General features: G+C 35.9%; 1 non-coding gene across 1 annotated transcript; it reads left to right on the forward strand.

Moving 5' to 3' along the window:
• The first annotated feature begins 1,206 nt into the window (after positions 1-1,206).
• On the forward strand, positions 1,207-1,279 carry TRNAE-UUC (transfer RNA glutamic acid (anticodon UUC)). Its single transcript has one exon. It is a non-coding gene; the product is annotated as a tRNA-Glu (tRNA).
• Positions 1,280-2,995: the final 1,716 nt, after the last annotated feature.

Genomic DNA, 2,995 nt, shown 5'->3' on the forward strand with positions numbered 1-2,995 from the left:
TTAGGTTATCATTCTGTTTCAACATAAAAATCACCAGATCTATTTCTTGCTAATTTGTCATTGTCTTACTTGTGTTAAATTTGCAACAGTATTTTCCAACCAGTGAATTCATCCATAGCTTTGATATCAACATTCCCTTAGTCAGTTTTACATTGAAGAAACCTGAGAGAGCATGCTTTTTGAGTATGATATGCTACTTGCTTAGGAGCAACTGTAATTGGGTGAGAGCTGGTACTAAAGAGCAAATATCAATGGCTGAGTGTAGAATGTGGTCAGTAGGAGCAATAGGTAGATAGTGATATTAGTGAAAAGAAATGTATTTTTAAATTATTTTTCATGGGAAAAAGGAGCTAATTATTTTTAGTAAATTGCACATGGACAAAGAACATGAAATGTGTATATATTTTGCTTTCCCTTTGGATTTTTTATAGAATGTCTTTAATTTTTATGTACACAATGAAACCAGTTACAGTATTTTAAATGACTTGAACGTGGATCAAATTATATTTTGTCAAATAATATTGAAATTATTCTTGCCTGCCTTATTCTGGATAGAGATTTTATAAGATGGATAGAATAGTTGATCTTGGTTAGTCAATAAGTCTTCGTGACCATCAATTTTCCCCAGTAAGTCTTAGACATCAATCTATAATTTAAGTAATTAATATGGTATTAGCTTAATTGCTCAGCCAGGAAACTCTTCCTAACCAGTTACTGACAAACAAAAACAACAATAGGATATAACTCATTTTCATTTCAAAAATAGCAATTAAATTCAGCAAATGACAGGTTAAATTTCTTTATTACATGATCAGTGCAAAAGCTGAGATCCTGTTACTGATGACATTGAACTAGTCTTTCCCAGATGAACATAGAATTAAAAAAAGAAACTGCCATTAAATAAAAACAAGATATTTTACATTGTTTTCCAAGAAAATATATATATATATATTTTTTGCTGTACGCGGGTCTCTTACTGCTGTGGCCTCTCCCGTTGCGGAGCACAGGCTCCAGACGCGCAGGCTCAGCGGCCATGGCTCACGGGCCCAGCCACTCCGTGGCATGTGGGGTCTTCCCGGACTGGGGCACAAACCCGTGTCCCCTGCATCGGCAGGCAGACTCTCAACCACTGTGCCACCAGGGAAGCCCCCTAAGAAAATATTTCAATTCATAAATATTACATGTATTAAGGGATATCCTAGGAATTCTCTGGTGGTCCAGTGGTTAGGACTTGGCACTTTCACTGCCATGGGCCCAGGTTCGATCCCTGGTCCGGGAACTAAGATCCCACAAGCTGTGTGGAGTGGCCAAAAAAAATAAAATAGAAGGGATATCGTGATTTGTACTTTTTACCTGCAGTCACAGGACTGTATATTTGGTTGGTGTTCCATTTGGAAACAATTTAGGATATCAGTTCCTAAGCTGGGTGTTGGCTGGCCACACGAAGAGTATACAGGAAAGTATATGCTGAATTTCACTGAAACCATGGGAGAAGAAGAAAGTAGACTAAACTATGTGTATAGTTTTTATACATATATATTTTTATATTTGATACACTCCAGATTATGTTGAAAGCGAACATTTACGTAATTATAAAAGCTTATTTTTCTTGTCTACATAACTTTTCTCAGAAGTGTAGACCCTAAGACCCTGGACGGAGCTGAAATTCTATCCTGTCCCTATAATGATCCGTGTGAAGTCACATGTGAAGAATTGATTAATTATGTTGGTTTCAGATCAACCACAGTATTTTAATTCCTGGTTAGGGATGATGTATCTGCTTTAGTTGTAGGGTAAAAAATTCATTATTATACAGATGTGCAAAAAAAAATGTGGGCTTTTATTTATCTATAACTGATAAGCGTTCTTGGACGCTTTACACAAAGTATCCCAAGGGATAGAACACACAGTCAACCAGAGTGGTGGTCAACTTCCTGCATCCATTAATTGATTCTTCTGCCATTCTTTTATTCCACCCATCCCCTACCTCCCACCCCCCGCCTCCTCCCATCTCTAAATCCTATCCACTGAGATCATACTCCTAAATTAACCACTATGCTTAATTAACCATTGGTCACAGGCTTTGCTTTATGGAGAATTCAAGTGAAGAATTTTTTTTTTTTCCTATCTTCTACCACTTCAGCTGTCCAAAGGGAGCTGATATATCCCAAGCATCCAGAAGACTTCCTGGCATCTGACAGGTTCTCAACAAATATGTGTTGAAATGAACTGAATGTAATTTGGTTCTCTAATTTCTAAATCAGGTATGGAGTAGGAATTTGGAACCTCAATGCCAAAACACAACTATCAAAATGATACATAACCTCATAGGTCATTGAACTACACCATAGGGGAGTTCAAACAGGAATAGAATAGAGACTAGGGTTAAAGAGTTTGCATTCAGGAGGCATACTGCTTGGGTTGTGTATCACTGTGCTGCATGTATAAACTTGGAAAGTTCTTGAACTTCTCTGTGCTGCAATTTCTTCATTGTAAAAAGGGGATAATAGTAATCTCTAATTCAAATAGATGTGAGGAGCAAGTGAGTTAATGTATATAGAACATACATGGCATATAGTAATATGTTTGAATATATAGAACATACATGCTTACCATTATTATTATTGTTGTTGTTATTATTATTATTAATTTCCACCACACATATTGTGGAGACCCAGCACCAAATTAAAACAAGTGGACATTGCCAGATTTTAAAGAAATCTAGCCAAAATCAATCATTTTCTTATATCTCATTTTTTTTGTTACAATTAATATTTACTCTAATAAACATTTACACAACATAGAAATATATAAAGTTCCATGATACATTCCATTGCCACAGCCCAGCTGGTTTCATTTTATTCAAGCATAAGTTCATTTGTTTGCTAATAATATCAGCCCAATTTATGAATGAATTAACCAATTAATGATAGATACTAAAATTTCATCATATACTACCTTATACTTGGGCCCCAATGCCAGATGCAGACAACAG

The sequence above is a fragment of the Mesoplodon densirostris genome, chromosome 8 (genome assembly GCF_025265405.1).
Source record: "Mesoplodon densirostris isolate mMesDen1 chromosome 8, mMesDen1 primary haplotype, whole genome shotgun sequence".
Classification (NCBI taxonomy): Eukaryota; Metazoa; Chordata; class Mammalia; order Artiodactyla; family Ziphiidae; genus Mesoplodon; species Mesoplodon densirostris.